This window comes from Amia ocellicauda, unplaced genomic scaffold, assembly GCF_036373705.1.
Source record: "Amia ocellicauda isolate fAmiCal2 unplaced genomic scaffold, fAmiCal2.hap1 HAP1_SCAFFOLD_111, whole genome shotgun sequence".
NCBI classification, from domain to species: Eukaryota; Metazoa; Chordata; class Actinopteri; order Amiiformes; family Amiidae; genus Amia; species Amia ocellicauda.
In genome coordinates this window covers 1-27861 of record NW_027102676.1, presented here as the reverse complement: position 1 = coordinate 27861, position 27861 = coordinate 1, and the positions used below count along the sequence as shown (strand labels likewise).

The 27861-nt window shown below is 42.7% G+C and overlaps 7 non-coding genes and 28 pseudogenes across 7 annotated transcripts; all 35 read left to right on the top strand.

The window, feature by feature from the left end:
• Positions 1 to 154: 154 nt before the first annotated feature.
• Positions 155 to 273, top strand: LOC136721091 (uncharacterized; annotated as a pseudogene).
• A 210-nt stretch (positions 274 to 483) lies between these two features.
• LOC136721168 (uncharacterized) lies at positions 484 to 602 on the top strand (annotated as a pseudogene).
• Positions 603 to 817: 215 nt separating this feature from the next.
• LOC136721101 (uncharacterized) lies at positions 818 to 936 on the top strand (annotated as a pseudogene).
• Positions 937 to 1156: 220 nt separating this feature from the next.
• On the top strand, positions 1157 to 1275 carry LOC136721103 (uncharacterized; annotated as a pseudogene).
• A 209-nt stretch (positions 1276 to 1484) lies between these two features.
• LOC136721024 (5S ribosomal RNA) lies at positions 1485 to 1603 on the top strand. The gene has a single exon (XR_010805821.1). It is a non-coding gene; the product is annotated as a 5S ribosomal RNA (ribosomal RNA).
• Positions 1604 to 1824: 221 nt separating this feature from the next.
• Positions 1825 to 1943, top strand: LOC136721032 (uncharacterized; annotated as a pseudogene).
• Positions 1944 to 2153: 210 nt separating this feature from the next.
• Positions 2154 to 2272, top strand: LOC136721037 (uncharacterized; annotated as a pseudogene).
• A 219-nt stretch (positions 2273 to 2491) lies between these two features.
• Positions 2492 to 2610, top strand: LOC136721160 (uncharacterized; annotated as a pseudogene).
• A 215-nt stretch (positions 2611 to 2825) lies between these two features.
• On the top strand, positions 2826 to 2944 carry LOC136721209 (5S ribosomal RNA). Its single transcript, XR_010805840.1, has one exon. It is a non-coding gene; the product is annotated as a 5S ribosomal RNA (ribosomal RNA).
• A 216-nt stretch (positions 2945 to 3160) lies between these two features.
• LOC136721121 (uncharacterized) lies at positions 3161 to 3279 on the top strand (annotated as a pseudogene).
• Positions 3280 to 3489: 210 nt separating this feature from the next.
• LOC136721085 (uncharacterized) lies at positions 3490 to 3608 on the top strand (annotated as a pseudogene).
• Positions 3609 to 3817: 209 nt separating this feature from the next.
• LOC136721084 (uncharacterized) lies at positions 3818 to 3936 on the top strand (annotated as a pseudogene).
• Positions 3937 to 4145: 209 nt separating this feature from the next.
• LOC136721044 (uncharacterized) lies at positions 4146 to 4264 on the top strand (annotated as a pseudogene).
• Positions 4265 to 4486: 222 nt separating this feature from the next.
• Positions 4487 to 4605, top strand: LOC136721031 (uncharacterized; annotated as a pseudogene).
• A 210-nt stretch (positions 4606 to 4815) lies between these two features.
• On the top strand, positions 4816 to 4934 carry LOC136721036 (uncharacterized; annotated as a pseudogene).
• A 220-nt stretch (positions 4935 to 5154) lies between these two features.
• LOC136721141 (uncharacterized) lies at positions 5155 to 5273 on the top strand (annotated as a pseudogene).
• A 215-nt stretch (positions 5274 to 5488) lies between these two features.
• Positions 5489 to 5607, top strand: LOC136721218 (5S ribosomal RNA). Its single transcript, XR_010805848.1, has one exon. It is a non-coding gene; the product is annotated as a 5S ribosomal RNA (ribosomal RNA).
• Positions 5608 to 5826: 219 nt separating this feature from the next.
• On the top strand, positions 5827 to 5945 carry LOC136721030 (uncharacterized; annotated as a pseudogene).
• A 210-nt stretch (positions 5946 to 6155) lies between these two features.
• Positions 6156 to 6274, top strand: LOC136721043 (uncharacterized; annotated as a pseudogene).
• A 216-nt stretch (positions 6275 to 6490) lies between these two features.
• Positions 6491 to 6609, top strand: LOC136721120 (uncharacterized; annotated as a pseudogene).
• Positions 6610 to 6819: 210 nt separating this feature from the next.
• On the top strand, positions 6820 to 6938 carry LOC136721179 (uncharacterized; annotated as a pseudogene).
• A 215-nt stretch (positions 6939 to 7153) lies between these two features.
• On the top strand, positions 7154 to 7272 carry LOC136721242 (5S ribosomal RNA). The gene has a single exon (XR_010805870.1). It is a non-coding gene; the product is annotated as a 5S ribosomal RNA (ribosomal RNA).
• Positions 7273 to 7498: 226 nt separating this feature from the next.
• On the top strand, positions 7499 to 7617 carry LOC136721102 (uncharacterized; annotated as a pseudogene).
• A 223-nt stretch (positions 7618 to 7840) lies between these two features.
• LOC136721207 (uncharacterized) lies at positions 7841 to 7959 on the top strand (annotated as a pseudogene).
• A 223-nt stretch (positions 7960 to 8182) lies between these two features.
• Positions 8183 to 8301, top strand: LOC136721159 (uncharacterized; annotated as a pseudogene).
• Positions 8302 to 8517: 216 nt separating this feature from the next.
• LOC136721022 (5S ribosomal RNA) lies at positions 8518 to 8636 on the top strand. Its single transcript, XR_010805819.1, has one exon. It is a non-coding gene; the product is annotated as a 5S ribosomal RNA (ribosomal RNA).
• Positions 8637 to 8853: 217 nt separating this feature from the next.
• LOC136721065 (uncharacterized) lies at positions 8854 to 8972 on the top strand (annotated as a pseudogene).
• Positions 8973 to 9191: 219 nt separating this feature from the next.
• Positions 9192 to 9310, top strand: LOC136721062 (uncharacterized; annotated as a pseudogene).
• Positions 9311 to 9525: 215 nt separating this feature from the next.
• On the top strand, positions 9526 to 9644 carry LOC136721178 (uncharacterized; annotated as a pseudogene).
• Positions 9645 to 9859: 215 nt separating this feature from the next.
• LOC136721154 (uncharacterized) lies at positions 9860 to 9978 on the top strand (annotated as a pseudogene).
• Positions 9979 to 10194: 216 nt separating this feature from the next.
• On the top strand, positions 10195 to 10313 carry LOC136721080 (uncharacterized; annotated as a pseudogene).
• A 205-nt stretch (positions 10314 to 10518) lies between these two features.
• On the top strand, positions 10519 to 10637 carry LOC136721046 (5S ribosomal RNA). Its single transcript, XR_010805825.1, has one exon. It is a non-coding gene; the product is annotated as a 5S ribosomal RNA (ribosomal RNA).
• Positions 10638 to 10846: 209 nt separating this feature from the next.
• On the top strand, positions 10847 to 10965 carry LOC136721180 (uncharacterized; annotated as a pseudogene).
• Positions 10966 to 11186: 221 nt separating this feature from the next.
• On the top strand, positions 11187 to 11305 carry LOC136721069 (uncharacterized; annotated as a pseudogene).
• A 6407-nt stretch (positions 11306 to 17712) lies between these two features.
• LOC136721213 (U5 spliceosomal RNA) lies at positions 17713 to 17827 on the top strand. Its single transcript, XR_010805844.1, has one exon. It is a non-coding gene; the product is annotated as a U5 spliceosomal RNA (small nuclear RNA).
• The last annotated feature ends 10034 nt before the right edge of the window (positions 17828 to 27861 follow it).

Here is a 27861-nt window from a genome sequence, read left to right as displayed (position 1 = left end):
AATTGAAGAATTGTACACGTACTAGGCTACTATTAAAACACCCTTTGCTGCACTGATATTTTTCCCTCCATTTTTCTTTTTATTTTATTTTTTTCCTGGAAGTTCCGTCAATATCCGCCAGCCTTTAAGAGACATCATGCAGCCAGGCCTCTTGGCTTGTAGTCACACCGTCCTGAACGCGCCCGATCATATCAGATTTCGGAAGCTAAACGGGGCAGGGCCTGGTCAGTACTTGGATGTGTGACCTCCTGGAAATACCAGGTGCTGCAAGCTTTTTACGTCTCCTGGGTAACTTCATCGTAGCTCTTAAAACTCTCTTTCTGTCTCCAGGAGATATAATTGAAGAATGGTACACGTACCCGGCTACTTTCAACACCCTTTGCTGCACTGGTATATTTCCCTCTATTTTTCTTTTTTTTTTTTGCTGGCAGTTCCGTCAATACCCGCCAGCCTTTAAGAGACATCATGCAGCCAGGCATCTCGGCTTGCGGCCACACCATCCTGAACGCGCCCGATCTCGTCAGATCTTGGAAGCTAAACGGGGCAGGACCTGGTCAGTACATGAATGTGAGACCTCCTTGAAATACCTCGTGCTGCAAGCTTTTACGTCTCCTGGGTAACTTTATCGTAGCTCTTAATACTCTCTATCTGTCTGGAGGAGATATAATTGAAGTACTGTACACGTACCCAGCTACTGTCAACATCCTTTGCTGCACTGATATTTTTCCCTCCATTTTTTTTTTTTTTTTTTTTTTTTGCTGGAAGTTCCGTCAATACCCGCCAACCTTTAAGAGACATCATGCAGCCAGGCCTCTCAGCTTGTGGCCACACCGTCCTGAACGCGCCCGATCTCGTAAGATCTCGAAAGCTAAATGGGGCAGGACCTGGTCAGTACTTGGATGGGAGACCTCCTGGAAATACCAGGTGCTGCAAGGTTTTACATCTCCTGGGTAACTTTATCGTAGCTCTTAATTCTCTCTTTCTGTCTGGAGGAGATATAATTGAAGAATTGTACACGTACCCGGCTACTTTCAACACCCTTTGCTGCACTGATATTTTTCCCTCCATTTTTCTATTTTTTTTTTTTTTTTTTTTTGCTGGAAATTCCGTCAATACCCGTCATCCTTTAAGAGACATCATGCAGCCAGGCATCTCGGCTTGCGGCCACACCATACTGAACGCGCCCGATCTCGTCAGATCTCGGAAGCTAAACGGGGCAGGACCTGGTTAGTACATGAATGTGAGACCGCCTGGAAATACCAGGTGCTGCAAGCTTTTTACGTCTCCTGGGTAACTTCATCGTAGCTCTTAATACTCTCTTTCAGTCTGGAGGAGATATTATTGAAGAATTGTACACGTACCCGGCTACTTTCAACAGCCTTTGCTGCACTGATATTTCTCCCTCCATTTTTCTTTTTTTTTTTTGCTGGAAGTTCGTCAATATCCGCCAACCTTTAAGAGACATCATGCAGCCAGGCCTCTCGGCTTGTGGCCACACCGTCCTGAATGCGCCCGATCTCGTAAGATCTCGGAAGGTAAAAAGGGCAGGGCCTGGTCAGTACTTGGATGGGTGACCTCCTGGAAATACCTGGTGCTGCAAGCTTTTTTGTCTCCTGGGTAACTTCATCGTAGCTCTTAATACTCTCTTTCTGTCTGGAGGAGACATAATTGAAGTATTGTACACGTACCCAGCTACTGTCAACACCCTTTGCTGCACTGATATTTTTCCATCCATTTTTCTTTTTTTTTTTTTTTTTTTTTTTTGCTGGAAGTTCCGTCAATACCCGCCAACCTTTAAGAGACATCATGCAGCCAGGCCTCTCGGCTTGTGGCCACACCGTCCTGAATGCGCCCGATCTCGTAAGATCTCGGAAGCTAAACGGGGCAGGGCCTGGTCAGTACTTGGATGGCTGACCTCCTAGAAATACCAGGTGCTGCAAGCTTTTTACGTCTCCTGGGTAACTTCATCGTAGCTCTTAATACTCTCTTTCTGTCTGCAGGAGATATAATTGAAGAATTGTACACGTACCCGGCTACTTTCAACACCCTTTGCTGCACTGGAATTTCTCCCTCCATTTCTCTTTTTTTTTTTTGCTGGATGTTCCGTCAAAACCCGCCAACCATTAAGAGACATCATGCAGCCCGGCCTCTTGGCTTGCAGCCACACCGTCCTGAACGCCCCCGATCTCATCAGATCTTGGAATTTAAACGGGGCAGGGCCTGGTCAGTACTTGGATGGGTGACCTCCTGGAAATGCCAGGTGCTGCAAGCTTTTTACGTCTCCTGGGTAACTTCATCGTAGCTCTTAATACTCTCTTTATATCTCCAGGAGAAATAATTGAAGAATTGTACACGTACCCGGCTACTTTCAACACCCTTTCCTGCACTGATATTTTTCCCTCCATTTTTCTATTTTTTTTTTTTTTTTTTTGCTGGAAATTCCCTCAATACCCGCCAGCCTTTAAGAGACATCATGCAGCCAGGCATCTCGGCTTGCGGCCACACCATCCTGAACTCGCCCGATCTCGTCAGATCTTGGAAGCTAAACGGGGCAGGACCTGGTCGGTACATGACTGTGAGACCTCCTGGAAATACCTGGTGCTGCAAGCTTTTACGTCTCCTGGGTAACTTTATCGTAGCTCTTAATACTCTCTATCTGTCTGGAGGAGATATAATTGAAGTATTGTACACGTACCCAGCTACTGTCAACACCCTTTGCTGCACTGATATTTTTCCATCCATTTTTCTTTTTTTTTTTTTTTTTTGCTGGAAGTTCCGTCAATACCCGCCAACCTTTAAGAGACATCATGCAGCCAGGCCTCTCGGCTTGCGGCCACACCGTCCTGAATGCGCCCGATCTCGTCAGATCTCGGAAGCTAAACGGGGCAGGGTCTGGCCAGTACTTGGTTGGGTGACCTCCTGGAAATACCAGGTGCTGCAAGCTTTTTACGTCTCCTGGGTAACTTCATCGTAGCTCTTAATACTCTCTTTCAGTCTGGAGGAGATATTATTGAAGAATTGTACACGTACCCGGCTACTTTCAACAGCCTTTGCTGCACTGATATTTCTCCCTCCATTTTTCTTTTTTTTTTTTTTTTTTGCTGGAAGTTCCGTCAATATCCGCCAGCCTTTAAGAGACATCATGCAGCCAGGCCTCTTGGCTTGTAGTCACACCGTCCTGAACGCGCCCGATCATATCAGATTTCGGAAGCTAAACGGGGCAGGGCCTAGTCAGTACTTGGATGTGTGACCTCCTGGAAATACCAGGTGCTGCAAGCTTTTTACGTCTCCTGGGTAACTTCATCGTAGCTCTTAAAACTCTCTTTCTGTCTCCAGGAGATATAATTGAAGAATTGTACACGTACCCGGCTACTTTCAACACCCTTTGCTGCACTGGTATATTTCCCTCTATTTTTTTTTTTTTTTTTTGCTGGAAGTTCCGTCAATACCCGCCAACCTTTAAGAGACATCATGCAGCCAGGCCTCTCGGCTTGTGGCCACACCGTCCTGAACGCGCCCGATCTCGTAAGATCTCGAAAGCTAAACGGGGCAGGACCTGGTCAGTACTTGGATGTGTGACCTCCTGGAAATACCAGGTGCTGCAAGCTTTTTACGTCTCCTGGGTAACTTCATCGTAGCTCTTAGTACTCTCTATCTGTCTGGAGGAGATATAATTGAAGTATTGTACACGTACACGGCTACTTTGAACAGCCTTTGCTGCACTGATATTTCTCCCTCCATTTTTCTTTTTTTTTTTTGCTGGAAGTTCGTCAATACCCGCCAACCTTTAAGAGACATCATGCAGCCAGGCCTCTCGGCTTGTGGCCACACCGTCCTGAACGCGCCCGATCTCGTAAGATCTCGAAAGCTAAACGGGGCAGGACCTGGTCAGTACTTGGATGTGTGACCTCCTGGAAATACCAGGTGCTGCAAGCTTTTTACGTCTCCTAGGTAACTTCATCGTAGCTCTTAGTACTATCTTTCTGTCTGGAGGAGATATAATTGAAGTATTGTACACGTACACGGCTACTTTCAACAGCCTTTGCTGCACTGATATTTCTCCCTCCATTTTTCTTTTTTTTTTTTGCTGGAAGTTCGTCAATATCCGCCAACCTTTAAGAGACATCATGCAGCCAGGCCTCTCGGCTTGTGGCCACACCGTCCTGAATGCGCCCGATCTCGTAAGATCTCGGAAGGTAAAAGGGGCAGGGCCTGGTCAGTACTTGGATGGGTGACCTCCTGGAAATACCTGGTGCTGCAAGCTTTTTTGTCTCCTGGGTAACTTCATCGTAGCTCTTAATACTCTCTTTCTGTCTGGAGGAGACATAATTGAAGTATTGTACACGTACCCAGCTACTGTCAACACCCTTTGCTGCACTGATATTTTTCCATCCATTTTTCTTTTTTTTTTTTTTTTTTTTTTTTTGCTGGAAGTTCCGTCAATACCCGCCAACCTTTAAGAGACATCATGCAGCCAGGCCTCTCGGCTTGTGGCCACACCGTCCTGAATGCGCCCGATCTCGTAAGATCTCGGAAGCTAAACGGGGCAGGGCCTGGTCAGTACTTGGATGGCTGACCTCCTAGAAATACCAGGTGCTGCAAGCTTTTTACGTCTCCTGGGTAACTTCATCGTAGCTCTTAATACTCTCTTTCTGTCTGCAGGAGATATAATTGAAGAATTGTACACGTACCCGGCTACTTTCAACACCCTTTGCTGCACTGGAATTTCTCCCTCCATTTCTATTTTTTTTTTTTGCTGGATGTTCCGTCAAAACCCGCCAACCATTAAGAGACATCATGCAGCCCGGCTTTTTGGCTTGCAGCCACACCGTCCTGAACGCCCCCGATCTCATCAGATCTTGGAATTTAAACGGGGCAGGGCCTGGTCAGTACTTGGATGGGTGACCTCCTGGAAATGCCAGGTGCTGCAAGCTTTTTACGTCTCCTGGGTAACTTCATCGTAGCTCTTAATACTCTCTTTATGTCTCCAGGAGAAATAATTGAAGAATTGTACACGTACCCGGCTACTTTCAACACCCTTTCCTGCACTGATATTTTTCCCTCCATTTTTCTATTTTTTTTTTTTTTTTTTTTGCTGGAAATTCCCTCAATACCCGCCAGCCTTTAAGAGACATCATGCAGCCAGGCATCTTGGCTTGCGGCCACACCATCCTGAACTCGCCCGATCTCGTCAGATCTTGGAAGCTAAACGGGGCAGGACCTGGTCGGTACATGAATGTGAGACCTCCTGGAAATACCTGGTGCTGCAAGCTTTTACGTCTCCTGGGTAACTTTATCGTAGCTCTTAATACTCTCTATCTGTCTGGAGGAGATATAATTGAAGTATTATACACGTACCCAGCTACTGTCAACACCCTTTGCTGCACTGATATTTTTCCATCCATTTTTCTTTTTTTTTTTTTTTTTTGCTGGAAGTTCCGTCAATACCCGCCAACCTTTAAGAGACATCATGCAGCCAGGCCTCTCGGCTTGCGGCCACACCGTCCTGAATGCGCCCGATCTCGTCAGATCTCGGAAGCTAAACGGGGCAGGGCCTGGTCAGTACTTGGATGGGAGACCTCCTAGAAATACCAGGTGCTGCAAGCCTTTTACGTCTCCTGGGTAACTTCATCGTAGCTCTTAATACTCTCTTTCTGTCTCCAGGAGATATAATTGAAGTATTGTACACGTACCCAGCTACTGTCAACACCCTTTGCTGCACTGATATTTTTCCATCCATTTTTCTTTTTTTTTTTTTTTTTTTTTGCTGGAAGTTCCGTCAATACCCGCCAACCTTTAAGAGACATCATGCAGCCAGGCCTCTCGGCTTGTGGCCACACCGTCCTGAATGCGCCCGATCTCGTAAGATCTCGGAAGCTAAACGGGGCAGGGCCTGGTCAGTACTTGGATGGCTGACCTCCTAGAAATACCAGGTGCTGCAAGCTTTTTACGTCTCCTGGGTAACTTCATCGTAGCTCTTAATACTCTCTTTCTGTCTGCAGGAGATATAATTGAAGAATTGTACACGTACCCGGCTACTTTCAACACCCTTTGCTGCACTGGTATTTCTCCCTCCATTTCTCTTTTTTTTTTTTGCTGGATGTTCCGTCAAAACCCGCCAACCATTAAGAGACATCATGCAGCCCGGCCTCTTGGCTTGCAGCCACACCGTCCTGAACGCCCCCGATCTCGTCAGATCTTGGAAATTAAACGGGGCAGGGCCTGGTCAGTACTTGGATGGGTGACCTCCTGGAAATGCCAGGTGCTGCAAGCTTTTTACGTCTCCTGGGTAACTTCATCGTAGCTCTTAATACTCTCTTTCTGTCTCCAGGAGATATAATTGAAGAATTGTACACGTACCCAGCTACTGTCAACACCCTTTGCTGCACTGATATTTTTCCATCCATTTTTCTTTTTTTTTTTTTTTTTTGCTGGAAGTTCCGTCAATATCCGCCAGCCTTTAAGAGACATCATGCAGCCAGGCCTCTTGGCTTGTAGTCACACCGTCCTGAACGCGCCCGATCATATCAGATTTCGGAAGCTAAACGGGGCAGGGCCTAGTCAGTACTTGGATGTGTGACCTCCTGGAAATACCAGGTGCTGCAAGCTTTTTACGTCTCCTGGGTAACTTCATCGTAGCTCTTAAAACTCTCTTTCTGTCTCCAGGAGATATAATTGAAGAATTGTACACGTACCCGGCTACTTTCAACACCCTTTGCTGCACTGGTATATTTCCCTCTATTTTTTTTTTTTTTTTTTGCTGGAAATTCCCTCAATACCCGCCAGCCTTTAAGAGACATCATGCAGCCAGGCATCTCGGCTTGCGGCCACACCATCCTGAACTCGCCCGATCTTGTCAGATCTTGGAAGCTAAACGGGGCAGGACCTGGTCGGTACATGAATGTGAGACCTCCTGGAAATACCTGGTGCTGCAAGCTTTTACGTCTCCTGGGTAACTTTATCGTAGCTCTTAATACTCTCTATCTGTCTGGAGGAGATATAATTGAAGTATTGTACACGTACCCAGCTACTGTCAACACCCTTTGCTGCACTGATATTTTTCCATCCATTTTTCTTTTTTTTTTTTTTTTTTGCTGGAAGTTTCGTCAATACCCGCCAACCTTTAAGAGACATCATGCAGCAAGGCCTCTCGGCTTGCAGCCACACCGTCCTGAATGCGCCCGATCTCGTCAGATCTCGGAAGCTAAACGGGGCAGGGCCTGGTCAGTACTTGGATGGGAGACCTCCTAGAAATACCAGGTGCTGCAAGCCTTTTACGTCTCCTGGGTAACTTCATCGTAGCTCTTAATACTCTCTTTCTGTCTCCAGGAGATATAATTGAAGAATTGTACACGTACTAGGATACTTTCAACACCCTTTGCTGCACTGATATTTTTCCCTCCATTTTTCTATTTCTTTTTTTTTTTTTTTTTTTATTGCTGGCAGTTCCGTCAATACCCGCCAGCCTTTAAGAGACATCATGCAGCCAGGCATCTCGGCTTGCGGCCACACCGTCCTGAACGCGTCCGATCTCGTAAGATCTCGGAAACTGAGTGGGGCAGGGCCTGGTCAGTACTTGGATGGGAGACCTCCTGGAAATACCAGGTGCTGCAAGCTTTTTACGTCGGCTGGGTAAGTTTATCGTAGCTCTTAATACTCTCTTTCTGTCTGGAGGAGATATAATTGAAGTATTGTACACGTACCCAGCTACTGTCAACACCCTTTGCTGCACTGATATTTTTCCATCAATATTTTAATTTTATTATTATTTATTTTTTCTGCTGGAAGTTCCGTCAATACCCGCCAACCTTTAAGAGACATCATGCAGCCAGGCGTCTTGGCTTGCGGCCACACTGTCCTGAACGCGCCCCATCTCGTCAGCTCTCGGAAGCTAAACTGGGCAGGGCCTGGTCATTACTTGAATGTGAGACCTTCTGGAAATTCCAGGCGCTGCAAGCTTTTTTCGTCACCTGGGGAACTTCGTCGTAGCTTTTAATACTCTCTTTCTGTCTGGAGGAGATTTAATTGAAGAATTGTACACGTACCTGGCTACTTTCAACACCCTTTGCGGCACTGATTTTTTTCCCTCCGTTTTTCTTTTTTTCTTTTTATTTTTTTATTTGCTGGAAGTTCCGTCAATACCCGCCAGCCTTTAAGAGACATCATGCAGCCAGGCCTCTTGGCTTGCGGCCACACCGTCCTAAATGCCCCCAATCTCGTCAGATCTCGGAAGCTAAACGGGGCAGGGCCTGGTCAGTACTTGGATTGTTGACCTCCTGGAAATACCAGGTCCTGCAAGCTTTTTACGTCTCCTGGGTAACTTCATCGTAGCTCTTAATACTCTCTTTCAGTCTGGAGGAGATTTAATTAAAGAATTGTACACGTACCCGGCTACTTTCAACACCCTTTACTGCACAGATATTTTTCCCTCCATTTTTCTTTTTTCTTTTTTTTTTTGCTGGAAGTTCCGTCAATACCCTCCAGCCTTTAAGAGACATCATGCAGCCAGGCGTCTCGGCTTGTGGCCACACCGTCCTGAATGCGCCCGATCTCGTCAGATCTCGGAAGCTAAACGGGGCAGGGCCTGGTCAGTACTTAGATGGGAGACCTCCTGGAAATACCAGGTGCTGCAAGCTTTTTACTTCTCCTGGGAAACTTTATCGTAGCTCTTAATACTCTCTTTCTGTCTGGAGGAGATATAATTGAAGTATTGTACACGTACCCGGCAACTTTCAACACCCTTTGCTGCACTGATATTTTTGCCTCCATTTTTCTTTTTCTTTTTTTTTTTCTGCTGGAAGTTCCGTCAATACCCTCCAGCCTTTAAGAGACATCATGCAGCCAGGCATCTCGGCTTGCTGCCACACCATCCTGAACGCGCCCGATCTCGTCAGATCTCGGAAGCTAAACGGGGTAGGACCTGGTCAGTACTTGAATGTGAGACCTCCTGGAAATACCTGGTGCTGCAAGCTTTTACGTCTCCTGGGTAACTTTATCGTAGCTCTTAATACTCTCTTTCAGTCTGGAGGAGATATAATTGAAGAATTGTACACGTACCCGGCTACTTTCAACACCCTTTCCTGCACTGATATTTTTCCCTCCATTTTTCTATTTTTTTTTTTTTTTTTTATGCTGGAAATTCCGTCAATACCCGCCAGCCTATAAGAGACATCATGCAGCCAGGCGTCTCGGCTTGTGGCCACACCGTCCTGAACGCGCCCGATCTCGTCAGATCTCGGAAGCTAAACGGTGCAGGGCCTCGTCAGTACTTGGATGGGTGACCTCCTGGAAATACCAGGTGCTGCAAGCTTTTTCGTCTCCTGGGTAACTTCATCGTAGCTCTTAATACTCTATTTCTGTCTGGAGGAGATATAATTGAAGAATTGTACACGTACCCGGCTACTTTCAACACCCTTTGCTGCACTGATATTTTTCCCGCCATTTTTATTTTTATTTTTTATTTTTTCTGGAAGTTCCATCAATATCCGCCAGCCTTTAAGAGACATCATGCAACCAGGCATCTCGGCTTGCGGACACACAGACCTGAACGCGCCCGATCTCGTCAGATCTCGGAAACGAAACGGGGCAGGACCTGGTCAGTACTTGAATGTGAGAACTCGTGGAAATACCTGGTGCTGCAAGCTTTTTACGTCTCCTGGGTAACTTTATCATAGCTCTTCATTCTCTTTTTCTGTCTGGAGGAGATATAATTGAAGAATTGTACACGTACCCGACTACTTTAAACACCCTTTGCTGCAGTGGTATTTTTCCCTCCGTTTTTCTTTTTTTTTTTTATTTTGCTGGAAGTTCCGTCAATACCCGCCAACCATTAAGAGACATCATGCAGCCAGGCCTCTCGGCTTGTGTCCACACCGTCCTGAACGCGCTCGATCTCGTCAGATCGCGTAAGCTGAACGGGGCAGGTCCTGGTCAGTACTTGGATGGGTGACCTCCTGGAAATACCAGGTGCTGCAAGCTTTATACGTCTCTTGGGTAACTTCATCGTAGCTCGTAATACTCTCTTTCAGTCTGGAGGAGATATAATTGAAGAATTGTACACGTACCCGGCAACTTTCAACACCCTTTGCTGCACTGATATTTTTCCCTCCATTTTTCTTTTTTCTTTTTTTTTTTGCCGGAAGTTCCGTCAATACCCTCCAGCCTTTAAGAGACATCATGCAGCCAGCTCTCTAGGCTTGCGGCCACACTGACCTGAACGTGCCCGATCTTGTCAGATCTCGGAAGCTAAGCGGGGCAGGGCCTGGTCAATACTTGGATGGGGGACCTCCTGGAAATACCTGGTGCTGCAAGCTTTTTAGTCTCCTGAGTAACTTCATTGTAGCTCTTAATACTCTCTTTCTGTCTGGAGGTGTTATAATTGACGATTTGTACACGTACCCGGCTACTTTCAACACCATTTGCTCCACTGGTATTTTTCCCTCCATTCTTCTTTTTTTTGCTGGAAGGTCCGTCAAAACCCGCCCGCCTTTAAGAGACATCATGCTGCCAGGCCTCTCGGCTTGCGGCCACGCCGTCCTGAACGCGACCGATCTCATCAGATCTCGGAAGCTAAACAGGGCAGGGCCTGGTCAGTACTTGGATGGGTGACCTCCTGGAAATACCAGGTGCTGCAAGCTTTATACGTCTCCTGGGTAACTTCATCGTAGATCTTAATACTCTCTTTCTGTCTGGAGGAGATATAATTGAAGAAATGTACACGTACCCGGCTACTTTCAACACCCTTTGCTGAACTGATATTTTTCCCTCCATTTTTCTTTTTTTATTTGCTGGAAGTTCCCTCAACACCCGTCAGCCTTTAAGAGACATCATGCAGCCAGGCCTCTCGGCTTGTGGCTACACCGTCCTGGACGCACCCCGTCTCGTCAGATCTCGGAAGCTAAACGGGGCATGGCCTAGTCAGTACTTGGATGGGAGATCTCCTAGAAATACCAGGTGCTGCAAGCTTCTTACGTCTCCTGGGTAACTTCATCGTAGCTCTTAATACTCTCTTTCTGTCTGGAGGAGATATAATTGAAGAATTGTACACGTTCCCGGCTACTTTCAACACCCTTTCCTGCACTGTTATTTTTCCCTCCATTTTTTAATTTTTTTATTTTTTATTTTTTGCTGGAAATTCCGTCAATACCCGCCAGCCTTTAAGAGACATCATGCAGCCAGGCATCTCGGCTTGCGGCCACACCGTCCTGAACGTGCCCGATCTCGTCAGACCTTGGAAACTAAACGGGCCAGGGCCTGGTTAGTACTTGGATGGGTGACCTCCAGGAAATACCAGGTGATGCAAGCTTTTTACGTCTCCTGGGTAACTTCATCGTAGCTCTTAATACTCTTTATCTGTCTGGAGGAGATATAATTGAAGTATTGTACACTTTGTCTTAGGGACAGTCTGGCTAGCAGTGACTGAGTGGTTGACAGACGACAAGCAATGGAATGTACGTGCTCTGTGATGTCATAGCAGTCAGCTGAGAGAGGCTCGTGATGTCATCGCTGAGCTGTCTGTCTGTCTGTCTGTCTGTCTGTCTGTCTGTCTCTCTCTCTCTCTTTCTCTCTCTCTCTCTCTCTCTCTTCCTCTCAATTCAATTCATTTGTATTGTCAAAGCAATTGGACATACATACATACATATATATATATATATATATACATACATACATACATACATCCATACATGCTAGAAAGTCATTACAATGTTATCTTAAAGGCTAACTAAGCAGAACATATATCATTATAGAACAGAGTTCATAGGTCAACACATGGTTTTAGGGAACAGGCACGTAGGTCATACCGTTTGACAATGTCTCCAAGGTTCTCATCGTAAATAACAAACAGAAATCAAACTATCTTCTGGGCTGACCTTCTAGCTTGACCGTATCTTTCTTAAGTATACAAGAGAGAAAAACAGGTGTAAGAAAATAATTTCTAATTTTCCTTCTACACATATATACATACATACATACATATGTAGCGTTATGTTGGGTGTATTTGGATAAGAGCATTTGGGCTCTGAGCTGAAGCACTGATCTAAAGAAGACCTCTCCCCCCCCAAAATTATCAGATTTCCTTAGCTCATCAGCTTGGAACTGGTTTGCATCAAAGTGACAGTTTTGGGGAGGATGGCACCGAGAAGAGGCCAAATAGTTTGGAATTCTGCTATGAGATGTCTGGAGAAAGGGGCCTGTAGGTGATAAAAACTCTTTGAAGTGGATGAGAGCCGAAATCCCGACATAGAGCTACGAACCCAGGCCAACCGGCATTTCCAAAAGATGGCATGGATTGACATCAGTCATAAATAAAGCCTCCCTCCAATAGGACACTGGGGGCTGAAACCGAAATCCAATCTCAAGAACTCAGGGACCAATCACCTACTGCTCTGACAGACTATAAGGAACAGCGGACAGTCTTTCTCTCTCTCTCTCTCTCACCTGAACCAGAAACTCGCTGCCACAGCTCAACCTGTAGCTCTGTTGCCAGAACCGGAATCAGAAACCAACCAAGTCTTTGCCGGCAACAGAAGAGTTAAACTGGGAGAAGGAGATTGAGCGAAGAATTATTTTAAAGGACTTTATTAAATAAATAACTTCACAGACCCACCTGATCAGTGGAGTTTTACAGCTGGACAATTGACTAAGTCGACTGAATACGAAAGTGTCAGTCACTTAAATAGCTATTTGAGTCTTAAGAAACTTGACCCTTGGAACAAACAGGGCCCTGCTTTCCTCAAAGACTTCGTCTTCAAGTAACTACGGTGGAACCATGCTTACAAAGAAGATTTTGTGCACAACCTTGGAGCCTTCAAACCAATGGAAAATCTGTTTGGAAAAGACTCTACATTCGCGAAACCCCAACTTCCAGGTGCATCGACTGAGTGGAAGTTCTTGGACAAAGCCGAACCGGACTGCCTTTGTTCCAAACCACACGGACCTCGTGCCGTGTGCTGTTATCTGAGCCCGAAGCCAGAGAGGCCTCTCTGCGACGAAGTTCACATAAGTTTAACAGTTTGGAGTTTGTGATTCATGACATTTGAGAAATCAATTAGAAATGTTAATCTGTGATTCATAACTCTAGAATGTGTAATATCATTTAGTTTTCTTAAATATAAATGTGAGTTGCATTAAACTGTTTTGTTGATAATTTTAGAAATAAAATCTGTCAACGCCGAGAAATATCTTCTCATTCCTGTTTAACTGTTTAGTCTGAAATTGACACAAGTTAATAGACATTAGATTATTGGTGGCCCTGCCTATCCTTAATCATTGAATAATAATCAGTTAAGGGAAATTGTGGTAACAAATAGGATCTTTCTCGGCACCTAAACGTAAATGAGACTGATATATATATAACGAGAAGTTACCTGACATAAATACTAACCTGCGTAGTTATTTAATGTCTGACTAATAATACTAACGAGAGACTCACCTTCGTCTTACTAACCGGTATTGTAGTCAATGTGTTTATAACCTTTTTTGATTAACGATTTGTTAAACGGAATGTACGTGCTCTGTGATGTCATAGCAGTAAGCTGAGAGAGGCTCGTCATGTCATCGCTGAGCTGGCTGGCTGGCTCTCTGTGTGTGTGTGTGTGTGTGTGTGTGTGTGTGTGTGTCTCTCTCTGTCTGTCTGTATGTCTGTCTGTCTGTCTCTCTCTCTCTTACTCTCTCTCTCTCCCTCTCAATTCAATTCATTTGTATTGTCAAAGCAATTGGACATGCATACATACATACATACATATATATGGAAAATAAACAATATGTGTACATCTCTTTCTGCATTAGTGGTGCCCTCACAGATGTGCAAGTTACATGACAGACAGACAGACAGACACACACACACTTTCACACACAGACAGACAGACACAGACACACACAGACACACACACACATACTTTGACAGACAGACAGACAGACACACGCATATTATGGGTCTTTGTTGGGTAGTGAAATGGGTAGCATCAGTCGCAGTGTGGGTAATGTCAGGGAGCCAATCATAGTCCCCGTTATTTGCATATTGTGGCGCAAAGCATTCTGGGAAAAGCAACTTAACACGTTTAGTCATGTATTTGTCCATAGTTTACACATGAGATGAAAGAGACAGTATGACGTATTGAGCACCTGGGATTCCTCATGTGTATGTGAGGGGCAGAGGAACCGGATCCCAAGTGTGCGTCCCAGGTGCTATAGGTTTCAAAGCATGCAGGGGAATAGGCACCCCACCCTGACACCTATAGAAGACTGGATAGGGAGATATAAATAGCAATGGGGAGACTCTTGTACTTGGTGTGGCTCTATCCATATAGTGGGGCCAGCAGGTGCAGCAATAGAAGCTCAGCCTGGGGAGACTGGATTTAGCATTTCCTCTCCATTTTGATAACTATCCATAATCATTTCTGCAAAATACTTCTATGATACCTATGTATGTTTTTTACTTATACTATATTATACTATCAAGTATCAGTGTACACATACAATGTGACCTGTTACATTAATACAGAGGCCACGGAAGGCCAGATCACTAATAGCCACTGTCCCCTGATATTACACTTTTTTACAATCACTTTGGCACTCATTTCAGAACCTTGATACAATACACATCAACCTCAGATAATTTGTTCATTGAACTAAAATGACACAACTTAACATCAAAGTATTACCATTTCAAAATGCAATTCACACATTACATCTGAGATCACTGTCTATTCATTTCATTACAAAGATTTAACTATCAATTGATACAGCTGCTCAAAATGATAAGTGACTGTTGCATTACTCTTAATGCATAATTTTATGGAAACTGACAAACAATATTCCATGTTTCGATCATGAAAGTTTCAGGATAATGAGATCCATTGACATCAATAAACGAGGAGCATGAACCAGTTGGACTACATTATCTATGGATGTAATATTTCATCATCATTCATCATCATGTAGCACTTTTCCACACCATGTTTGCAGTGTGGAAGGAAAGTTAGAAATTTTTTCTCTAATACCTGTTTTTCTCTCTTGTATACTTAAGAAAGATAAGGTCAAGCTAGAAGGTCAGGCCAGAAGGTAGTTTGATTTCTGTTTGTTATTTACGATGAGAATCTTGGAGACAATGTCAAACAGTATGATTGAAGTGCCTGCTCCCTAATCCATGTGTTGATCTATGAACTCTGTCCTATAATGATATAAATTCTGCTTAGCTAACTTTTAAGATAACATAGTAATGACTTTCTGATTATAACCAGCTCTTTGATTTTTGTGTATAAAAGCTCTGACTGTTAAAATGAAGGCAGAGCGACTTTGGGATCTACTTGAGTCACTGTTCCTCTCCACGCTGCGTGTATTAAAGGCATTGCAACTAACGCTCCAACCTGGTTGAAGATGATTGTTCTTCCACATCAGATTTGACATTACTGTATGTATGCAGGCCCTTGTAATTGCTTTTCCAATACTGCCAACTGGTTATTGATGATTGATTTCACATTGTGGTACGAGTATCGAGTGAAATGAGTGCTATCCACCCCAGCAACACAGTGATAACATGGAGCCGGCAAGTCATCCAGGTCACAATAGAGGTCAAGCAGTGGGAGGAGGAAGACGTGGTGGTCAAAGGAATGGAAGGGGACATGCACCCCTTCTGAGAGGTGGTCGTGGGCCTCGTCATAGAGGAGGGCTTAGGCCTCACCAGAGAGGCAGCCATGGGCCTCATTTGAGAGGTGTTGGGGGAACGTGGTAGAGGACAAGGCCACGGACCAGACAGCGGCAGCAACAGCAAATAGTGTCCAGTGAAATCCGAGAAATAGTTGTAGAGCATGTTGTAAATCATGGCATGACCATGACTGAGGCAGCTACAATGATTCAATCAAACCTCAGAATCAACTCAGGAATAACTGTGGCCTCAATCATCAGAAATGTCCGTACTGAGAAGCGGCAAGTCTTCAGCATGCACTAAACATTAGGCTACTCTCAATTGTCAAATGACTGTATACTGCATACCAATGTGTAGCACAGAGTATAGTGTGCCTTTTGAAAGAAATGCAGACAGAGTGAAGCAGCTGATGACTGAGTATGTTCAGGTATGTTCAGTTTCAAGATGCCTCTTGTGAAAAATGGTTGTGAGAACCTGAACCTGAACACAGGGCTGATGGAAATTCAGAAGTACAGTAATCAATCCTTTGTTTTACACTAAGCCAGGTGAGGAACACTGCAGTTGACATTTTACTGTAGTTTTGTTCTTTTTTGTAGCTAATTATTGTTGCATGGCTTCAAAGAAACCTATGGTGTGATTTGATTGTATTGCATCAATACATTTCAGATTTTGTTCAATGATTCCACTGTGTCTGTAGTATTCTCTCTACTAGTCCTTTTACAGTGATGTATTTATGTGTAGTACCATAATGAAACATGTATCACATATTTTGTACTACAATATTTAATGATTGTACGAACAACTACACAGTGAAACTATCGGTATCTTCTGTGTGGGTGATCTAAATAAATGTTACTATGGTATTTCATGATAAATGAATTATTTGAACCAACAAGTCTGCAAGTGCAAGGTTTCTTTAAAGATATGAATGCACAATGCAATGTTTTGAACATTGGACAGCCTGTGTTACAAGTGATGACCGTTTTGAGTTTTGTGTCTAGAGTTTTGAAAAATGACATCAAGGTTCTGAAATGAGTGACAAAGTGATTGTAAAAAACTGTATATTCATCCTATTTAATGTGCTCTTTTAAAATGTACTTTTCTTTTTTATGTTGCCATTTCTGTTCTACCAATGTTTCAGTTGTTAGCCAAAGATTGACAGAGTACATCTCATACACACAGGCCAGACAGCAAGGATTTCTTTTTGAAATTCAATTACAAATGCTGCATGAACTCATCAATACGATTAGAGCTCCTGAAAACTCACTCTACAGCATCTCATTAGCAGTGAAAAGAAACCAAGAAAGTTGGGACAGTCGACTGTTTACCACTATGTAACATCACCTTTTCTTTTAATAACACTTATTAAGCACTTGGGCACTGAAGACACCACTTGGTTAAGTTTAGCAAGCGGGATTTTCCCCCATTCATCCATTATGCATTTCCTCAGCTGCGCAACTGCACAGGGCCTTCGTTGTCTTAATTTGCACTTCATAGTGCGCCACACATTCTCAATTCGGAGACAGGTCAGGACTGCAGGCAGGCCATGCTAGCACCCGCACTCTCTGCCTACGCAACCATGCGCTTGTAATCTGGGCAGAATGTGGTTTGGCGTTATCCTGCTGAAAAATGCAGGGACGTCCCTGGAAAAGACGATGTCTGGATGGCAGCATATGTTGCTCCAAAATGTGTACATCTCTTTCTGCAAAAATGGTGCCCTCACAGATGTGCGAGTTACATGACAGACAGACACTCATACACACTGTCACACCCACACACACACACACACTTTCACAGACAGACACACGCACACACACTCACTTTCACACAGAGACAGACACAAACACAGAGACAGACACACACACACTCACTTTCACACAGAGACACACAAACACATACACTTTCACACAGACACACACACACATACATACATACATACATATATAAGGAAAAGAAACAATACATTTAAAAATCACAAAAAGATGTAATAAAGTACAGAAAATCTAAATGTAATAAAATGTGATCTTTAATACACACAAATATGTATGGCTGGTCGGATGCGTCTTGGACTCGGGTTCCTCTTCATTACGTATAATGCTTTTGCCTTTTGCTATAGCTTTCCGTGGAGGGGATCGTGGGTGAGTTTGTACCATTCTTGGGAGGCTCTGCCTTGTTGGGGCGGAGCTGTGATCCAGGTGAACAGCAGATCGGACATAGGTGGGCATGTGGGCGGAGGAGGAAGGCCGGTCAAGCAAATAAGCTTGCTAAGGTACGCAGCAGCAGCAAGCAGCCCCACCATCCAGTCAGCCAGCCAGTCTGGCTGGCAGTGACTGAGTGGTTGACAGACGGCAAGCAACGGAATGTACGTGCTCTGTGATGTCATAGGAGTCACCTGAGAGAGATGTTTGTGATGTCATCGCTGAGCTGGCTGGCTCTGTGTGTCTTGCTGGCTGTGTGTGTGTGTGTGAGAGAGAGAGAGACTTTTTGACTTTTATCAGACTTCATTGCCTGTTTGCAACACGCAATAATTCATACAAAAGAAAATAAATAAATAAATAAAAAATAGTGTTCCCCTTTGTTTGTCTCCCCCCAACAAGCATTAACTCCGCCACTGATCTGTACACTTTTAAAGAAAGCAACCCAATACACACAACAAAACAACCATCAAATACTAAACCCTATAAATGAATTACATAATAAAAACCAACTCCCCGTCATACAATTCACAAAGGGCATCATTAATACACCAGACCTGTTCAAAACTCTCCAAATCATTCATCAGCCTGTAATAGTTAAACTCTAGTCTGACTCTGCACTTGACCAGCATGGCAAACACTCTCACTGCATCCTCACTGCCCTCCCCACACACTCTGTTCTTCCTAGTCTTATAGACGGCCATTTTAGCCTGGCCCAGCAAGAAGTTTACCAGCTGGTCCACATGTTTGGTCCTTCTGGTGTATCGCGCCCCTAAAATAAAAACCTTTGTGTTAAAAATCAGGTTAAGATCAGTAAAAAGACGAGTTAAAAGACTAAAAATGGGTGACAACCGAGAGCAAGTGCTGAAACAGTGAAACACGGTCTCTCTCTGAGCACAGAATGGGCAGGCGTCGGACACAGCAGGGTTAAGAACAGTAATAAAAGAATTGACAGCAATAATGGTGTGTAACACCCTCCACTGCAGATTGCCAGCTCTCTTATTGAGGGGGGCTTGTACAGGCTTCTCCAGGCGGGCGCAGTGTCTTCCCCCAGCCCCAGCCTGTAAAGTAATTTTAGGAATCACAAAGAAACTGTTGAAAGTGCTAAATAAGTATTTTGATGCACCATATTAATTTAGGAAATTTACATGTTGTTTTTCATCAGCTTCTGTATCTGATGGCTCCACATCACTGGCTGGATTGACAGCAACGACACTCTAAAAAAAGAAATGTTAAGTTTGAGCATTCAGGACTTGTTTTGAAGATCCTGAATATCACTGGTCCACAATTTATCTGTGAAACTATGGGTTAATCTCCATATACAAAATACTTTTCACACACACTTTAAATTTACAACTAAATTTACATGTTGATGTCTTTCGTCAGCTTCTGTATTTGATGGCTCAATATAACTGGTTGCATTAACAGCAACGGCACACTACAAGAAAATAACATTATATTTAAACATTCAGGACTGGTTTAGCATCACCTCGAATATCCCTAGCCCTTGAGGTCGATTGTTATTGTGGTCTTCAAGACCAGTGCTTCTCAACCTTAGTCCTGGAGGAGGCCCACTGTCTGCTGATTTTCATTACAACAACATTGTAGGTTATATCAGTGACTGTGGTCCTAAAGTACCCCTATGCCTGCTGTTTTTTTTCCAGTTGAGCTCTTAATTACCTAATTGGCTTAACTGAAGCCATTTAACCCTTTTCCCAGGTCTTTGGTTGTTGATGAGTTACAAAGAGCTGGATTGTGGCCCGCCATGACTGGAAGTGAAGAACACTCACTCTAGGCCTTTAACTTAATGTTCATATGTAAGGGCCTATCCATCTGATTTGTTTTTGCACATTTATTAACAGAAAAATTGATGGTACGTGAAATCATCTGAGCTGAAAAATATAATGTTCCACCAATAATAAAATAAATGTATTAATTAAAATTATAGAGATAATAGAATGTTCACAGATTATTAGTTCAGAAAACAAAATATTTTTTTATATCTTAAATAGAATTAACACTCAAATCAGTTGTAGGGTAAACAAGGTCTATTTTTTGGATTGATTTTATAATTATACATGTATGGCTGCATGAAGCTTACCTGAGAATCTGATATTTTAGTAACTTTGTTGCTTCTTGTTGGGTAGTCCACGTTTGCCGCCGTTCTTTTTCTGTAAATGTAAATCAAAAGGCAATAATTACATACTGTAATTAAAATACAAAAAGTATAAACATTGTATTATTATTTTTTTATCCTGTTTCTCCATCTCGATGCTGTTCTTTTTGGAATTGCATATCTAGGTTTACTTAAATACTGTTTATAAGATTGTAAACTCATCATCCAAATTTCTTCATTTGCCAAACTTTATGTAGTGCGCTTGCAGTTTCAGAAGAAGAAAAAAAACTGTAACAGATGGGATATGTAGTACTTTATACTCGAGTGGTCTATGCGATTACACCCTGTTGGTGTTATTAAGAACGCCAAGTACCAGAATGCAGAGCGGGACTGTTTTTTGTGCCGTGACTTGTCGGGGGAAAAACGCGCAGAAAAAACGGACGAGAAGGTGAAGGTAGTATGGCGGTGATGCACGCGTTGGTGAAGTGGGAAAGCGGGGTCGACAAAGACTCTTACAGCGTGATTCCCACTGCTTGCTTTCGCAATTTTGATTTATTCAGCATTGCTGATGATGACGAAGAGACGACTCGAAACTTCAGAGCAGAGTGGAGAGACACGAACAAACCTCCAAAAGGTGGATGGCCTGTCCATGAAGCGCAGATCATTATGACTGGTAACAATGTTTATTTAAAAAAAAAAAACATTAAAGTCTTTACATGCTATTTGATATATACAATCACAGTATATTTGAAATGAATGTTTAAGTTATTAATGTGTTGTACTTCTAACATACTCTCATAACATGGTAGGTGGTGGTGAGGGCGCTAAAAACTCGTCATACTTGACTGGCATTTGTAAGAACGATTTATTGTGTGTTGTGTTTTACAATAAAATCCCCCAAATCACAAAATAAATTAAACCAGATATAATTTAACTTCAGTTTTGATTCAGTGTTGGCTGTTCATCTTAATTTGTATGGTCAAAGCACAGTATTTTTATGACAAATAAATATAATCCCCAAATATCTGTGGACATAATGCAGGGTTTTATTTATTTTATTTTTATTTTAGGAAAAGAAGGCGAACTAAGAAGAAAACTTAATGACCTAACAAAAATGCCCTGTCCTAAAATGAAGAGAGTACCTAAACCAAACAAAAAACTTCAAATTTCAGATGATAGTGACCTTGATGAACCACAGTTACCGGTGAGATAATTACTGCAAATATTAAATAAATGTATTGCAGGATTGTTTTTTTTTAATCATATTCATATATATATATATTTTCATTTTAAACTCTTTTCCTCTCTGAATACAGCACAAAATAAGAAAGAAAACCGATGGAGCTTCAAGAATTAGATCCCGTCATATTCTACAGACATTTAAAGAGTCCAGTGAAGTTGAGCTACAGCAAAACGTTAAGCAGCTCGAAAAGGAAAACACAAGACTTAAAAATGAAAACCAATGTCTTCGAAACCGTATGGTTGATGGTAAGTTTTTTTATTTATAGCAAATAATTCCTTACCTTGATAAATGTTATTCTTCAGTAATTTAGATTCCAGAGTAATGTATTATAGTTGATCATACTGAAGTAATCTAGAACCACAATACAGACTCTTAATGTGCACTGTCTAATAGTTTAATAATACTGATTATTAAATAAAGTTTTTCAACATAACTTCATAATCCTACATTAATGACTATATGCATTACATTAGACCTGGAAATTCTTGTATTTTATCTTTTTTATTTTTTTTGTAGCTAATGTTAATGACCCACAAAAAGGTCAGTTTGCCAATAACATAGAGCAAGTCTCTCAAGTATAATTGCAGGCATTGATGGTTTTGTTTTCACTTTGCATTAAATATATTACTAGAAATGATTATCATTTAATACTAAGGTTTTTTTCTCCAGAGATTCCAGACCTTTTGGACAATCTGAAAAAAATTGTAACAAAAGCCACATTGATCAGCAATGAAGACAAAAGTGTGTCACCATCAAGTGGTTCTGACAGCCCCACAGCAAATTGTTCTGAATCTGACAAAGAATCACCAAAACAGGTATAACACTCTTGGTCTACAATATTACAAAGACAAGGTAAAAATATATATATTGAAAACAAATATTGGTTGTAAACAATCTAATGATGCTACATTATCAGTTATATTCATAGTTATAGTTGATAATAAGAATGTAATTGAATTATGGGTGTCACAGATTCACTGACTTTATTATGTCTGTAAATTAATAAACTTAGAATTGAGACATACTGTGGTCTTTAATAACACATTTCTGTAACAAAATCACAGCCTTACTGATAATGTATTCCACTTAACATAATATAAGAATAGTTTGGGGATAAACTTGTTTTTTATTTACCATTGTCTTTTAGGTGGAAAAGTTCCCAGGCACTGGAGTTTACATTGACAAACTGTCCTGGATCCTTGCAGAGAGGTGCAGCACGAATACGTCATATGCAAGAACCCTGACGGTTGCTGTCTTTGACTTTCCAACATTACTAAAGAGCAATCTTCGTGGTGGTGGCAGCAAGAGAGATCCAACTTCGGAGACATTAAGATCCTCATTGATGTTATTGAGGATCATATACAGCTGCCTTCGGAAGGACACGACGTGTTTCAGTTGCGGGGCTTTGCAGCCCAGCGGGACCCTCTTAATGCCGGACATCAGCTGCCCGAGCCGGTGCGGATGAACGGAGGGACGTTAGACAGCGTTACCTTCCGGGCAGGAGCAGCGAGCGGCAACACCGGGGTGAAAGTGTCGTCTAACACTGTGCCATTAGCCACTAGCTGATTGAGCAGATCAGTGGTTTTTAAGAAGATAACAATGGCAGCAGACTTGATATTTTCACACCCTGCTACCTCCCCAACCGCTAACACACACTGCTCTAGGGGGCAGAACTGCACCGGAGCGATCTTGACTCCATGGCGTCGGGTCAGTTTTTCAAAAGACGCATTCAGGGGGTCCGACCCCCCGACCCGGGAAGAACTACCGGTACTCCCCCCTCCCCTCCCCTGTTCCCCCACAATAAGAAAAGCACTGAAAACAGAAGACAAAATAAACAAACTGAAAAAAGTAAAGCAACAAAAAAACGCAGCCAAAGGACAGAGGTCTCAGCAGCACTCCCGCTCACTGCAGACCCCTCCCACACACTCCCAGCTGAGAGAGAGAGAGAGAGAGAGAGAGAGAGAGAGAGAGAGTTAGTGTCTGTCTGTCTCTCTCTCTCTGTAGATGCATCATAGGGAACATATGTAACAATCTCTCTTTTTGTTTACCAAAAATGAGAATGAACGTATTTCAAGTGGGTGTTGCCTTGGTTGGAAACGTTTTAAGATTATTTATGAAGTGTAAAGTGGATTTGTCTCAGTTCTCCGTAGTTTTCAATGTATGTGCCATTCAGTAGCGTTCATGTTACAGATGTGCCCTATGCAGTGGTAGGGTCAATAAAATGTCAGTAAAACTTTATTTTAGCAATTATGGAGGGGAAGAACTGCAAATAGAGGGTCCCCACTAATTATCTAACTTACCAACAACGTTTCAAATTAGGTCTTGCGAAGCTGCCAAATAATGCTGTATAATCGTATGTGTCTTCATACACCGGCTGCTATAGTCTGATAGCTTTGATTATATATACATATTTTCTCGTGAACCACAAATGCTATTTGCTTGATTTTTACAGAGTATGTTATAAATACCATTGTTATGAAGCCTGACAAATTGTATGCTGTAATTATGAATATTTTCAAATCATTTGTTTGTTTTTCCTAACATGTTACAAATGTTCCCTATGTGAAAGATGCATTATATCTTAATAACGTCTAAACAATTAAAGATATACAGATTATTATTTTCGGTAAAGTTATAACACATTGCTATTAACTATGTGTGTCAGTAAAAGTTTAAAAAATCCTAATAATTTTTTATTGATCCTGCAAAATAGGTGTTTAGGGAACATTTGTAACATTAGGGTTACGATTTGCCATAGACGCGGAATGAGTTTGATTGTGATGTTAAATGGGGTTTAAAGAGAGTCGCCTCGGTGCTGATTACTATTGCTGTGTTTCTCCACTTCTACTCCATGCTTGGGAACGCCCACATCCAGTGACGTCAAAACCGGTGGAAAAGCGGGCCGGTTCAAAAAAGATCAGCTGGATCCCAGGCCGAGCAGCAGCTCCGGCTCCAGCACCGGCACCATGTCGCTGGAAAAGCGCTAAGTGAGCTCACAGTGAGCTCAGTGTAATGTCTGCTCTGGTGAGCTCACAGTGTGACCTAGTCGTGAGTTCACGTCTTCACTGGGTAGTCCTTGACAACTTAATTGACTCAAATCTTGGGCTTAATTGGTCAAAATGACCATTGGTTGAAGGTACTCAGGGACTGATGTGTAGAGAGACTTATTAAACCTGCAGGATTGTGGTTTTCCCAGATCAGAATTAACCAGATCACCACAAAGGAACATGGTAGGTGCTATTGCAACACAGATTACACAAATACATTGAAATCCAAGTTTGCAGTGGTCCTTGGGCCATTGTGTGGTGATCCAGATCACTTCAGCAGGAATTTTGCAGTGGTCTGGACTACAACTCTCTCTCTCTCTCTCTCTCTCTCTCTCTCTCTCTCTCTCTCTCTCAATTCAGTGCATTTGAATTGTCAAAGCAATTGGACATGCATACATACATACATACATATACACTCACCTAAAGGATTATTAGGAACACCTGTTCAATTTCTCATTAATGCAATTATCTAACCAACCAATCACATGGCAGTTGCTTCAATGCATTTAGGGGTGTGGTCCTGGTCAAGACAATCTCCTGAACTCCAAACTGAATGTCTGAATGGGAATGAAAGGTGATTTAAGCAATTTTGAGCGTGGCATGGTTGTTGGTGCCAGACGGGCCGGTCTGAGTATTTCACAATCTGCTCAGTTACTGGGATTTTCACGCACAACCATTTCTAGGGTTTACAAAGAATGGTGTGAAAAGGGAAAATCATCCAGTATGCGGCAGTCCTGTGGGCGAAAATGCCTTGTTGATGCTAGAGCTCAGAGGAGAATGGGCCGACTCGATTCAAGCTGATAGAAGAGCAACTTTGACTGAAATAACCACTCGCTACAACCGAGGTATGCAGCAAAGCATTTGTGATGCCACAACACGTACAACCTTGAGGCGGATGGGCTACAACAGCAGAAGACCCCACTGGGTACCACTCATCTCCACTACAAATAGGAAAAAGAGGCTACAATTTGCACAAGCTCACCAAAATTGGACAGTTGAAGACTGGAAAAATGTTGCCTGGTCTGATGAGTCTCGATTTCAGAGTCAGAATTTGGCATAAACAGAATGAGAACATGGATCCATCATGCCTTGTTACCACTGTGCAGGCTGGTGGTGGTGGTGTAATGGTGTGGGGGATGTTTTCTTGGCACACTTTAGGCCCCTTAGTGCCAATTGGGCATCGTTTAAATGCCACGGCCCGTTGTTTCTGACCATGTCCATCCCTTTATGACCACCATGTACCCATCCTCTGATGGCTACTTCCAGCAGGATAATGCACCATGTCACAAAGGTCGAATCATTTCAAATTGGTTTCTTGAACATGACAATGAGTTCACTGTACTAAACTGGCCCCCACAGTCACCAGATCTCAACCCAATAGAGCATCTTTGGGATGGGGTGTGTAGCGTTATGTTGGGTGTATTTGGATAAGAGTATTTGGGCTCTGAGCTGAAGCACGGATCTAAAGAAGACCTCTCCCCCCCAAAGTTATCAGATTTCCTTTGCTCATCAGCTTGGAACTGGTTTGCATCAAAGTGACAGTTTTGGGGAGGATGGCACCGAGAAGAGGCCAAATAGTTTGTTATTCTGCTATGAGATGTCTGGAGAAAGGGGCCTGTGGTTGATAAAAACTCTTTGAAGTGGATGAGAGCCGAAATCCCGACATAGAGTTACGAACCCAGGCCAACCGGCATTTCCAAAAGATGGCATGGATTGACATCAGTCATAAATCAAGCCCCCCTCCAATAGGACACTGGGGGCTGAAACCGAAATCCAATCTCAAGAACTCAGGAACCAATCACCTATTGATCTGACAGACTATAAAGGACAAACACGGCCTTTCTTTCTCTCTCTCTCTCACCTGAACCAGTAACTCGCTGCCACAGCTCAACCTGTAGCTCTGTTGCCCGAACCGGAACCAGAAACCAACCAAGTCTTTGCCGGCAACAGAAGAGTTAAACTGGGAGAAGGAGATTGAGCCGTACAAAGAATTCTTTTAAAGGACTTTATTAAATAAAGAACTTTACAGACTGCGCTGCCCGCCTGTGCCCACCTGATCAGTGGAGTTTTACAGCTGGACAAATGACTAAGTCGACTGAATACGAAAGTGTCAGTCATTTAAATAGCTATTTGAGTTTTAAGAAACTTGACCCTTGGAACAAACAGGGCCCTGCTTTCCTCAAAGACTTTGTCTTCAAGTAACTACGGTGGAACCCTGCTTACAAAGAAGATTTTGTGCAAAACCTTGGAGCCTTCGAACCAGTGGAAAATCTGTTTGGAAACGACTCTACTTTCGCGAAACCCCAACTTCCAGGTGCATCGACTGAGTGGAAGTTCTTGGACAAAGCCGAACCGGACTGCCTTTGTTCCAAACCACACGGACCTCGTGCCGTGTGCTGTTATCTGAGCCCGAAGCCAGAGAGGCCTCTCTGCGACGAAGTTCAGATAAGTTTAACAGTTTGGAGTTCATGATTCATGACATTTGAGAAATCAATTAGAAATGTTAATCTGTGATTCATAACTCTAGAATGTGTAATATCATTTAGTTTTCTTAAATATAAATGTGTGTTGCATTAAACTGTTTTGTTGATAATTTTAGAAATAAAATCTGTCAACGCCGAGAAATATCTTCTCATTCCTGTTTAACTGTTTAGTCTGAAATTGACACAAGTTAATAGACACCAGATTATAGGTGGCCCTGCCTATCCTTAATCATTGAATAATAATCAGTTAAGGGAAATTGTGGTAACAAGTAATGATAGGATCTTTCTCTCCACCTAAACGTTAATGAGACTGATATATATATAACGAGAAGTTACCTGACATAAATACTAACCTGCGTAGTTATTTAATGTCTGACTAATAATACTAACAAGAGACTCACCTTCATCTTACTAACTGGTATTGTAGTCAATGTGTTTATAACCTCTTTTGTTTAACGATTTGTGTTATCATATGCGATCCCATGGTCTTTGATTTGGTCACGGAAGTGATTTGTCTTTGATTTGTTGATATAGAGTTGAATTTTAATTAGTTTTTCCCTTTTGTATAATTAGTGTAGTGCTACATTTAGTCTTTGTTTTGAATAAATTTGACAATTTATATCTTTGGAATTGGTGTCTGCGTCCAATTATTACAGAAATTGAGTTCTACAAGATTCCAGGATTCGTGATAAGGTGATACTATAAATTCACTTCTTTAATTGAAATTTATAAGTGTACCTTACGCTACAGGTGGAACGGGAGCTTCGTGCCCTGGATGTGCATCCCACAAATCTCCATCAACTGCAAGATGCTATCCTATCAATATGGACCAACATTTCTAAAGAATGCTTTCAGCACCTTGTTGAATCAATGCCACGTAGAATTAAGGCAGTTCTGAAGGCGAAAGGGGGTCAAACACAGTATTAGTATGGTGTTCCTAATAATCCTTTAGGTGAGTGTATATGGAAAAGGAACAATATGTGTACATCTCTGCATATGGTGCCCTAACAGATGTGCAAGTTACATGACAGACAGACACTCACACACACTTTCAAAGACAGACAGGCAGACAGACACTCACACACACTTTCACACACTCACTTTCACAGACAGACAGACACAGACACAGAC